This window comes from Carcharhinus amblyrhynchos, chromosome 5 (genome assembly GCF_965287045.1).
Source record: "Carcharhinus amblyrhynchos chromosome 5, sCarAmb.v2.hapA, whole genome shotgun sequence".
NCBI classification, from domain to species: Eukaryota; Metazoa; Chordata; class Chondrichthyes; order Carcharhiniformes; family Carcharhinidae; genus Carcharhinus; species Carcharhinus amblyrhynchos.
In genome coordinates, this window is record NC_137328.1 from 100,154,067 (window position 1) to 100,166,855 (window position 12,789).

Sequence of the window (12,789 nt, forward strand, 5' to 3'; positions counted from 1 at the left end):
TTAAAGTTATTTTACATCAGTCTATATTTAAAAATGCCCTAAAATCCAGAGTGCAATGATTGATAACTTCTCCCTCAGTTAGTCATAAAGAGTGGGTGGTGTGGTAGCACAGTGGTTAGCATTGCTGCCTCACAGTGCCCGGGACAGGGTTTGGTTACTGGCTTGGGTCGCTCTCTGTGCAGAGTCTGCACGTTCTCCCCATGTCTGTGTGTGTTTCCTCTGGGTGCTTCAGTTTCCTCCCACAGTCTGAAAGACGTGCTGGTTAGGTGCATTGGCCATGCTAAACTCCCTCAGTGTACCCGAACAGGCGCCGGGAGTGTGGGAACTAAGGAATTTTCACATTGTAGTGTTAATATAAGCCTACTTGTGATGCTAATAATAACGTTAGAATAATCAAGGGAATGTAGAATATAGCATGATCTATTGTGGTTCCTGCCTGTCCCAACTAAAATTTTATTAAAAGTTAAACTTGAAATAGGATTTTATCTTCTACGTAGATGATGCAGTGAGACGAATTGTGAAATATTAAATTTATTCCATTCTTGTGTCATGAACTTTTATACACACTTATTCATCTACTGTTAATGAGCGCATGCTGCCAGTTGGGAGCCTTACAAACTGGATATGTGGATTAAGAAATCAAAGGCATGCTGCTTTGCTTCTTTCATATATCCACCTGTAGACAATTCTCCCAGTCAGCAATCTGAACCTATACAATCCGCCACATAATGAATGCCTCCCACGCACGGGATAAGCTGAGTAATTAGTGTTCTTCACCTTTCAATGAGTTAGTTTGAAATTCCGGTTGAATTGCACATATTTTTAATTTACTGTTAATCATTATTATTCAAAGTATTGAAACAAAAAATATGCAAGACTAACAACTGGCAAGCAGCCAATGAGTGACCAGTTAATCAGTTCTTTCCTGATTGGTGGAACAGCATTACTCAAAACAGCAGGACAACTTTTAGATCATTGTTGGCTAATGCCATAATTTAACATAAAATAGAATCTCAATTTAGCATGTTATACTGCGAACAATGCACTACACACTCAGCACTGCACTGATGCGTCAGCCATAACTTATGTACCATATATCCTGGCGTAGGGCTTAAACTCACCTCTTGGTTAGAGGTGAGGGTGTGCAAAGCTGACACTGGTTTTCAAGCTTCTCACCAGCCTGAAATAAAACTTCTAAATTATGTTTCAAGTTAATGGCATACCCCAGGCTTTAAACGCCTCCTGGAGCTGGTATGGAATGGTTTGATTCCTAACTCCACAAAAAGTAAAAGATGGAAGTATCAAGGCACGAACAGGAAATGAAGCCACTTGCTGCATAAATACTGTGCAGGAGGCCATTTTAATCATCACTACTGTAAAATATCTCACACTGCAGCTCTATGACAGCTGTGAGGATGGCACAAGCAAGTTATCCTTCACGATGCTGAATTAGGAACTGTTTAACAGCAGCATCTGTTCAGATGACCACACACTTATTAATGTGCAGAAACTGAAGTTTATTTTGTGATCCAATCACAATCAAATTGTCCATGCGCCTGTGCCCAGAATTAAACGAGAAGGATGGAGTATTGTGCTCTCTAACCAAACAAAATTATATACATCTGAAAGTACAGTTCATAAACACTGTATAAGGGACGTTTATTAAGTCTGATGCAAACCTATTAACTTGATGGTTCAAGTTGGTTACCTTGGCAGTGTGATAAATGGGCAGATGAATTGCATTTTTTGTAAGTTCTTTGTTTAATCGCCAATGCACTCATCAGACATTCTCAGATAGGATGAATGACAGATAGAGTATACACTATTTGTGTAATGGGCTCCACTTATCTCTCTGCATTGGTTCCAACTGGCCTATGGTGTAGCTGAAAAAAAGCTTGGCTATTTCTCAGGCAATCCAAGCTGAGAATCATCCACAGGCAAACAGAATAACAAACAAACCTGCAAGCCGGCAATTCAAGTGGATCAGCAATAAAGAATTCCACATTTTAAATAACGCAGCTGATTCAGATATTGTCGAGAGCATCTTTGGGTGTTATTACGAGTGAGTCACCTCACCTATTATTTTTATGGCATCGGTAAAGGACAAAGTTCAAGGAAGCACATTGCTAACACATTCCATGGTCAAGGATATTTCAAATTTATTTCAACGTTAAATATCAGAAAATGAGAAATAATTGTTTTATTCATTAATGGGATTTGGTTGTTATTGCCAAGATCAGCATTTATTGCTGTGTCTCTATTTGCCTTTCAGAAGGTGGTGGTAGCCACCACTGGAAGTCATAGTGTTTCTGCAGTGACAACCACATTGCCGTGGGTCTGAAGTTATATATAGGCTAGGTCGAGTAAGGGTGTCAGATTTCCTTTTCCAAAGGACATGAGTGAACTAGAGGGGTTTGAACAAGAATCCGGTAGTTTCATGGTCACCAGTATTGAACTAAATGAGATTCCATGTTGTTCATCTGTGGATAAAATGTTAGGGGCAGCTCAGCCACGGGAGGAACAGCTCGCCTGCAGTTATTTAACTGCTGATGGCTTTTAACAAGGTAGAGTCAGAATAGAAACAAAATACTGCAAATGATGGAATCTGAAACAAAAACAGAAAATGCTGGAAAATCTCAGCAGGTCTGACAGCAAGTGTGGAGAGAGAATAGAGCCAATGTTTCGAGTATGGATGACCCTTTGTCAGAATCAGGATTCCTGCCTTTCAGGGATGGTAAGTCTGGCCTGAGAGAATTGCTGGTCCTGCACTTGGGGCTTGAGCAGGCAATCAGCAATGGATTGGAACTTTGTAAGTGTTTGGAGGTTGGGGCAGGGTGACAAGGCTTTCAAAAATCAGAACAAGCTCACATTGAGAAAACCTTGAGAAGGCAGGGCTCTGTGATGATTGACGTGTTGGGTGACCAATGGCAGGAGTCTGGGGGAGAGCCAGTTGACAACTCTAAAGACACCCAATTATTGCAGGCAGAAGTTACAAACTACAGACTTTTATTTCACTGACACTTCCCTGTCTCAAAAAAAGCTGAACCCCAAGGCTTCATTCATCACAAGACTCCAGAACCTCTACTCCTTACAAACATTCAAAATAGGAGCAGAAGTAGGCCATTTGACCCCTTAAGCCAGCTCTGCCATTCTACAAGATCATGCCTGATCTGTTTGTGTTTCACATTCCCATCCACACCTGATAACCTTTGATTCCCTTGCTTAACCTCCACCTAAACATATTCAGTATTCCAAAGTTGCACTACCCACTGAGAGAAAAGTACCTTCATGACTTCTTGTCCTATTAGGGCGACTCCTAATTTTACAACAGTACCCTCTCATTTTCGACTCACCCACAAAAGGAAACATTCTTTCCACATCCACCTTATCAAGATGATTCAGGATCTTATATACTTCAATCAAGTCACCCCCTCCTCACTCATCTAAATTCCAGTGGCAAGAAGCCCAGAGCGTCCAACCTAGCCTCTTAACACAACCTGCTCATTCCAGGTTTCAATCAAGTAAACCTCCTCTGAGCCTCCTCGAACACAGTTCCATCCTTAAAATAAGGAGACCAAAACTGTACACAGTATCTGAGATGCAATCTCACCAATTCTCTGTAAACTGAACCATTATGTCTGCACTTTTATGTTCATGTTCTCTTGTAATAAATATTAGCATTCTATTAGTCTTCTTGATTACATGTTGTACCTGCACACTAAATTTTGGGACTCACCCTTGAAATTCTGCAATCATTCTCCATTTAAGTAACGCCCTGTCTTTTTATTCTTCCTGCCAAAGTGATTAATTTCACATTTTCCCACATCATACTCCATCTGCCAGATTTTTGCCCACTCACTCAACCTCTGTCCTGACCACTGATTAAATCAGAAGACTGTATCCTAACTAGTATGACTGAGTTCTGATACAAAGCTGCCGGGTCATTCTCTCTCTCCCTGATGTTTAATGTTTACAGTTTGAAGTTTACACTTAAGGTTTAAAGTTTAACGTTTAAAGTTTAAATTAACACTGCAATGAAGTTATTGTGAAAATCCTAGTCACTGTGTCACACTGTCTTCAGCTCAGCCTCCAGTTCAATGACTCTGAACCAAAGTTCCTCAAGCCGCAAGCACTTACTGCAGACATGTTTGTCTAGGATCACAATGTTATCCAGGAGATCCCACATGCTGCAGTCTTGACACATCACCTTATTATGTTTTAAATAATTGCTGAATTGTTTTATTCACTTATTTATGTTACATTTTTATATATTTTATTAACTTTATCACCAATTTTTGTATTTTTTTAAAACTTAGGAAAGAAGTTCACCATTCACCAGTTACTCGCCAAACAACCAGCTACTTTCCCAGTAATAGAGTAAGAGCCAATTCCTACCGAGTGTGAAATATAACAAAGGAAACAAACGCTCCCTTTCCCTCTTCACTGAATTCCTAAACATAAAGTTAAAATTTATTTATTAGTCACAAGTGGGCTTACATTAACACTGCGATTAAGTTACTGTGAAAATTCCCTCGTTGCCACACTCTGGCGCCTGTTCAGGTACATTGAGGGAGAATTTAGCATGGCCAATGTACCTAACCAGTATGCCTTTTGGACCGTGAGAGGAAACTGGAGCACCCAGAGGAAACCCACGCAGACACAGGGAGAATGTGCAAACTCCACACAGACAGTGACCCAAGCCGGGAATTGAACCCAGGTCCCTGCTGCTGTAAGGCTGCAATGCGAACCATTGTGCCACCAAGTGCCCTATTCCACCACTCACCAAACTCCAAATCTGTACTCAGTTTCCTCAGCTACACTCCGTTTCACTCTGACTTCACGTGCAGTGCACAAAGGTTAAGATTCATCTGCTTTGAAAAGCCTTGTTTGTTTTAATTGTCACCCTGGCTTAACAAGAGATGTTTACATCAGAAACTGGAATTTCAGCTGGCGAACTCACCTTGTGCGGGAGAATTTGTTTGCACCCAAGGCCACAAGGAGGAAAGCAAGCAATCATTCAATGAGATGGGGGTAAATCATGCCATGGCTCAACCAAATATGCTTGTCACCTTTTCAGTGCTGATTGGCAGCATACTGATGGATGCCACCTGACTTCATTAAGTGCTGCATGTGGTTGGCTGGCAATGCTGCCAATCTTCTGCCATCACCTAGAGACTGACCTGAGCTCCAGATGCCAGTGAATGGATTTCTGTACTTGTAGGGTTTAATGGTTGGCAACTGGGCGGCACTCCATTGCCCAGGTTGCAGCACAGTGTAACACAAGAGGAGTTTTTCAGTTTGCTGACAGTAAATGGAACTCAAGAAGCAGGTTAAAGGGGAGGGGACTCAGCAGAGCAGAAAAGTGGCACATTTGAGAAACTTAGGAGAAAACTATCAGATACCGACGCATTTAGTGAAAAACCAGCCCTGTCTTGGCAAAATGGGGGCCATCTGGTCACCAAGGTTTGGAAGGGAAGTTGGCGAGGGAGGGTGCCTGAGATTTGACAGAACATGGGTGAGGGGTTACTTGGGAGAAGGTGACACTTTGGGGGCCCTGCAATGTCTCAGGCATGGACCTCTTCTGCCACCAGTTAAATCCAATTGACCCCTTGTAGCTGGGCTGCCCAACACCACCCCCAGCTGCTGGTAAATTTGTGGTGAGGGCAAGGATGGCCAAGTAGGTGGTGGGCAGGCCCCTCACACTGCGTCTAACACGAGTTACATGGGTTGCAATGTATTAAGCAACTGGCCATTAAATCCATGCTTTGTTTCGTGCAGCTGTTGAATGTAAACTTGCAGATTCTTTTAAATTCCTTAGTATCATCATCCTAGGTTAATTTGAAGTTTTTTTTCAACCACACAGTATGATGGGTGGGCAAAACGTACCCACTGACATTTCAGTGCATCATGTAATCTCATCACTTGAGCTGGCTCCCCACATCTACAATCAAAGCCACTTCTGTATGGAGAGGAATCTCTCGAATGCCATTTGTTGCACTCACTGTGTTCTATAGCCTACAAATCAATATTCAACAATGTCTGTTATGGCCAGATATTGAAAGGTTAGAAGTGATGTATGCCACTGAACACATCAGTATCTGTCTGCCCTCAAGGCAATGTTCGCCTTTTTATACTTTACAATATGAAATCAGATTTGTAGAGTGCGTCATTCCATTTACTGAGAATAACCCCAGGAATCTGTTTCACTTTTACATGTATTTGAGAATAACTATTGTCCAAGTGAATTGACTTTATAACATTCAACCTGGATATAATTAGTTTTTTTGTTAGATTTTAGTCAGTCTTCAAAGTGACAGGGATTAACTACCAGCAGTGCTGCTGTTGGTCATGTTCTGTAGATAAATAGGTGCGGATTAAACTATAGTCTGCTAAAAAAAACAGATTAAACGTGTGGCATAGAAACTGAGTGCCTTTCGGAAGATGGATAGAATAATGAACAAATGAAAGGTCAACATAAACATTCCACTTCACTGGCTCAAAGCGAAGGGCATTAGCGAAATGTGATTGTTGTTCATATTTTATAATTTACCAAAAAAATGAAAGATGACACTTTGACAGCAATGTTTGAAATATAAAAGGAACGCTGAACCCAAACTTTGAAGGGTTCTATGACTAGCATTTCAATGTTACTGCAGAACTTGTTTGAAGTAAATTATAAGCTAACAAAGCAGCAGAAGGGAGCTTCACCCATCAACAATACAGGATGGGAATTCACAAGGGTATTGATCTTGAAATTATTAGCATACCTCAGTTTATGACATGCACTTCCACCAAACCATTCTTGTAATCCTCTTCTTCATTCTCTCCAATGTGTTCACATCCTTCCTATGGGGTAGCGCCCATAATTGTACACAATATTTCAGCTGAGGTCTAACTAGTGTCTTGCATAAGTTTAGCATAACCTTCTTACTCTTGTATTCTATTCCCTGATTAATAAAGCCCAGAATATTCTTTATTAACTGCTCTGTCCACCTATCCTGCTACCTTCAATGATCACTTATGCACCCAGGTCCCTTTGCTCCTGCATTCCATTAAGAACTTTACCCCTTATTTTGTACTCTCAGATAAGTGACATTTCATATTGATTTACAGTAGGAACTTTTTAGCTGATTTTCTTTCTCCGTCCCCAACCTAAGGATGCTGAGCCCAACTGTAGCCCTGAAGTTGCATCCCTAGCAGAAACTAGCTCTCTCAGCACCAACCAGAAGCTGGATCAATAATTTTTCTGACCTGTATAGTTCAACAGTAGAGTACAAGAGGAAGAGTTTTGGTTAGAATTCTCCACATAAAAGTGTGCGATTGATTTATTCATAAGGATTACAGATGTTAGCAACCAGATATCAAATGCACAATTGCGCTGCTGCTCATATAAATTGAGAAACTTGAAGATAAATGTTTTATTGTGCATTTATCATGCTCTTATGACATTTATATGAAGGGTGGTGATATTTGCTGTGAGGGTTACAAAGCCTGCACGGGAGAAGCAGATCAATTCGTTCTTCCTGGAATTATAATGGCAAATGTTTTGTTAAACTTTTTTAAAGCAGCAGTGCAGAAAGTTCTGCAGCAATTACTCATAACCAATAAAGCTGCTGAATCAGATTGATGTCCATCTTTCCCCAAGGCTAGCTCTGCAAAAATCTATTGCCTGTCAGGCATAAAGCACTGAAGGACTTCTTCAACTTGGATGAACTTTGCCCACACCAACTTATTGGTTATAGTCCAGCCACACTGCAAACAATTTCCAACTCTCCTTTTAAATGGTTCTTAGAAACTTAGAGTTCCCACAGTGCAAAAGGAGGCCATTCAGCCCATCAAGTCTGCACTGACTCTCTGTCACAGTATCCCCACTCCCCCACCCTAAGCTCATGACCCCGCATATTTTACATGGCTGATCCATCTAACCTACACATCTTTGGATACTAAGGGGCAATTTAGCATGGTCAATCCACCTAATCTACACATCTTCAGACTGATAGAGGAAACCGGAGCACTCTGAGGAAACCCATGCAGACACAGGGCGAATGTGCAACTCCCCACAGACAGTCATCCAAGGCTGGAATTGACCTGGGTCCCTGACGTTGTGAGGCAGCAGTGCTAACCACTATGCCACCTGGCCACCTCATCTTGTAGCATGTTTCAGAATATATGATATGCCCTCAAAGCATGTGAGGCTGCTCTCTAGTGAATCAAATTTAGGACATAACCCCCTACAGATTTTGACTCAGAACAAATGTATACCCTAATTGAGTGCCAGATTTCTGATTTCACCAGGCTCCTAAACTAAAGAAAACATTCACATATAAAATTCTGAGCCAACTGTGAAACGTGGTCCATTTAATTCAATTCAAATTGCTCAATGTAAGGCTTAATCTACTGCCAAGATTTTCATGAAGACATTTCATAAGTCTGATCTCTTCTGTAGGTCATGTTTTTGTCACATGTTTTCTTTCAATAGGTTTAAATTACTATATCATTAATAGTTTAGCCACGATAAAAGTTGCGATGCCAGATTATTTAAGTCAAAGGTCTGTGCAGGTTTCTTAGCACATTAGCAACACTTCTTTAAATATTTACCTCCAATTTAGTAACTAGCTTTGGTCAATTGCTAAACACCAAATCTTTGATTTGATTTATTATTGTCACAAGTATTGAGATACAGTGAAAAGTATTGTTTTTTACGTGCAAAACATACCATTCATAGAACGCATAGGCGAGGAGGAAAGGAGAAGGTGAAGAATTGAAGAATGCAGTGTTACAGTCATAGCTAGGGTGTAGAGAAAGATCAGAACATTATTAGAGAGTTTTAAAGAGTTAGCGTTCAGTTTTTAGAGCAAGAGTAAAAGATTGGATTTGAGGGTATGCTAGGACAGCTGACAAGACGTCTCCACATTCCAGGAATCTCAAATCCAACATAACCTGACTCTCACAGACTAATTCACAAATTGTGTGAGACACCATTCCTGCCTGATAAAGCAATTCTTCAAAACATATTCCTACTTTTCTCTTCAAATACAATTCTGACATACTCCTTTGACCTGTAGAATGGTTAAATTTTCAATGATTAGTGAATGACAATGTTCCACAGCTTTATGTATCCGCCTGTCAGATTGGTGACCTAATGCGCTCATCCATTAATAGTTTGCCCCCATATTATGACTCAGTTTTATCTGCTTTTTTCTCTGCATCTGGCACAGATGGAACACTATCTTATCTATGACTTGCTCTTCACTGGATTCCCACACTCCACAATCCATAAAATTACACTCAGTAATTTATTGCCCTCATTCTTTGGGATGAAGGGAGGATGCTGACATAGTGGTAGAGTGACTTGACTCATACTCCAGACGCCCAGGCTAATGCTCCAGGATTATGGGTTTAACTGCAACTAATAGCATTTCAATTAATAAAATATGAAATTGAAAGCCAATCTCAATACTGGTGGCCATTAAACTATCATCAGTTGTTGTAAAAACCCATCTGGTTCACTAGTGTCTTTTGGGGAAGGAAATCTGCCTTCCTTGCCTGGTTTGGCCCACATGTAATACATCCACAGAAACACAGTTGACTCTTAATGGCCCTCTGAAATAACCTAACAAGCCATTCAGTTCAAGGGCAATTAGGAGGGATTGACAGCAAATGGAGACTTTGCCAGCAAGACCCACATTCCATTGTTGTCCATATCTTACAGGCAATGGTTATTAGCTCAATACAAAGAGGAGGCAATCTTCTCTCTACTAGTAATTCACTTTATTATTTATCGGCAGTGTACAACATAAATCATGTAATTTGTATCAAAGCTATGCATCTGAAATGTACTCCCTTTGGTTTCCATGGCAATTCCTGAGTAATCACAAAATATGAGAGATATTATCCAAGGAAAAGAACTACATTGACCAGGTGTCTGTTTTCTGTCTCTGTCTCCATGTTTGCCAACGTAGAGTTTTCCAATTGTGTGATTAGTCTCTGGAGTTTCACTGCAGCTGGTCCCAAAGTTTTCACTCTTATCCTGTTGTTATTCTTCCCAGATATGCCGTCTCTTCATTGTTAGTTCAAACTTCCTCACTTATTTCGTACCTTTCTGTCGTTGGCCCTTGCCAAAAGTCCTGGGTAGGATTACCTCAATACTCTCTGGTTAAATAAGGGCTTATAACTTACAACATTTCCTTTGTAACTAAGTAAGCTGAACCATTTCAAGCCAATTTTAGGCTTCAGGTTACTGTAGTTCAAATAGAGTTTGCAGACTTTAGCTGCCCCCCTTTTCAGTCTCTGGCCAATGTCTCCCCCCTCTTGATCCAAAGATATTTATCTGGCACTGCCCTTTGGGCAAAGTGGCAGTGTCCACTGGGCTTCGGGCAGTGCCAAGGGGGTGGGGCCCAATGGGCAGGGCCCATGGGGGCGGAGCCTCTGGGTGAGATTGGTGGGAGTAGGGGGTTCCGCTGCCACTCTGAGCTCAGCAGTGACAGAGGGAGGGAGGCCAACGATCGGGGCTGGCCATCGGGTTGGGGGGGTGGGTGTCAGCCTGCTGATGGCATCAGGGCTGCCAGTGGAGGGTGGGGTGGGGGGGGGGGCGTTGTCATGGGTGGGGTCACATTGCCAGTGTTGCAGTAGTTGCTGTATTGGCCAGTGAACAAGCTGGCCAACAACTGGGAGGCTGGAAGTGTGGGGTTATTGCGAATGGGACATTTAAATTATGAAGAGAGGTTGGATAGACTTGAAATGCTTTTATTGGAGCAGAGAAGGCTGAGGAGCAAGCTGATCCAAGTGTACAAGATTATAAGAGGCGTGGACAAGATGGATAGGGAGCAGTTGTTCCCCTCAGTTGAAATGTCAATCACAAGGGGACACAAATTCAAGGTGAGGGGCAGGGGATTTAGGGGAGAACGTGAGGGAAGACTTTTTTTACCCAGAGGGTGGTGACAGTCTAGAATGTGCTGCCTGGGACAGTGATGGAGGCAGGATGTCTCACATCCATTATAAAGTACCTGGATGAACACTTGGCACATCATAACATTCAAAGCTAAAAGCAAAATACCACAAATGCTGAAAACTTAAACAAAGATACATAATGTTGGAAAGTCTCAATAGAGATTTTCCCCATTAAGCCCCATTCCCATGGCACTCCCCTTGGGCATTGCCACTTTCCCCACTGGGCAGTGCTATGGGGTCAGGCACAGCTAGTGCAGTGGGCTGGGAAAATCGCCCGCATTATGTGAATTGTGTTAGGTATACATTCTTCTTTATTTGTGTGGATGTAACCCACTCATTGGGTGACAATGGCAGTTCCATGAGTGGCTCAAGGATGGAAGGATGATGATCTGCTGATGAAGGGTCACCTAGACTGGAAACGTTAACTCTATTCTCTCCCCATAGATGTTGTTAGACCTGCTGAGACTTTCCAGCATTTTCTGTTTTTGTATAACATTCAAGGCTATGGGCCAGGTGCTGGTAAATGGGATTAGGTGGGAGGTCAGGTGTTTCTTGTGTGCCAGTGCAAACTGGATGGGCTGAAGGGCCTCTTCCACACTGTTTGATTCTGTGATTCTCTGATTTATCTCTCAATTTACCTCACTAAAAAACGTTCTATGATCATGAACTCATCGTTATTTGTGGAGACTTGCTGTGTACAAACTGGCTGTCACATTTCATATATTACACTCCATCAGCTGTAAAGTTTCTTGGGATGTGCTGAGATTGGTAAATTAAGTTTAAAGTTTATTTATTAGTGTCACAAATAGGCATATATTAACACTGCAATGGAGTTTCTTTTTGTTTATATATCCAATTCAAATACTCCAAAGTCCAATTCAAAGTCTCAGCAAGTAAGACATTCCAGATCCAAGCTGACAAGACAGGGCTCTCACTTCCTGTCTTGGGTTTGATCTACATGATCCAAGCTGATTGGAGCAGGCATTGCACCTTCTCCACGGCTTGACCTCATTTGCATCAGAGCCAAAAGGTCAAGATGCCACTTTAAAAAATTGCTTCAGATGAAGTCTCAGTGTAACCTCGTGACTTCAAACACTGCAATGGAGTTACTTCTTTGGCTACACTAAAGGAGAATTTAGCATGGCCAAGCACCTAATCAGTATGTCTCACATTAGTGCAAGTCTTACCTTATTTTTACACAATTGGGAACCACAATGCGTTAAATCATATGGATTCTAATGTTTGATTGATATTCTGGGATTTACTTTCAGTTAGATTGTCATAGTTCTACTTGTTATTATGAGATGACAATGCTAGTTTGTATGAAAGTTGGATTTGGGAAGTCCGTTACAGTTAAATAGAAGAACTGATATTGATTCCTGCTAACCCAGTTTACAGAAACAACAACCGTAGTTTGGAGGCTGGAAATAGATTGGGACTAGGAGTGAAAGAAGAAGTTAGCCTGTTATTTGAGCCCAGCTCATGGCAATCCTGCCTATGTTTTCCAAAGACTGGTTTAACTTTTTCTAAAAAAAATTTAGGAACTTTGCTTTTGATACTGAAAGACAATTATGGTTGTATTCAGAAAGTAAACACATTTTTAAAACCTCTAGACTAACTAACTCCATAAAAACTTTTCACTGTCAATTGAAGTGAAGGCAGTTTCGATATATTAGTTGAGAATTCTTTTGGATATTGATTTGTACCATTGATTTGATTTGATTTATTGTTGTCACATATATTGGCATACAGTGAAAGGTATTGTTTCTCATGCGCTATACAAAGCATACCATTCATAGTGTGCATAGGGGAGAAAGAAAGAAGATGCAGAATATAGTG